Source organism: Crocodylus porosus, unplaced genomic scaffold, assembly GCF_001723895.1.
Source record: "Crocodylus porosus isolate Cpor-Errol unplaced genomic scaffold, CroPor_comp1, whole genome shotgun sequence".
Taxonomy (NCBI): Eukaryota; Metazoa; Chordata; order Crocodylia; family Crocodylidae; genus Crocodylus; species Crocodylus porosus.
Genome location: NW_017728918.1, coordinates 86635792 through 86636075, shown reverse-complemented (window position 1 = coordinate 86636075; position 284 = coordinate 86635792).

Genomic DNA, 284 nt, shown 5'->3' with positions numbered 1-284 from the left:
AACCTGTAGGTATGGTGCCGGTTGTTCCTCCCGGGTGTTCCCCTTGTTCTTTGGAAGTAAAGCTAATTTCAGAGACAAGCTTCAAAAATAGCAAGTGATAAGTTTTAGTGTTTATACAATTTCTCAGTATTTGAACATATAATACACCACTAACCAATTCTCACAACCCCCCCCCCCAATAAATTAGGAAAGAAAGTACTGGACTGGAAAAAATTGACCAAATTTGATAGAAAGGTACAGTATATAGTCTTTTGCCAGGAAACCTAGAGACCCCATTCCCAACC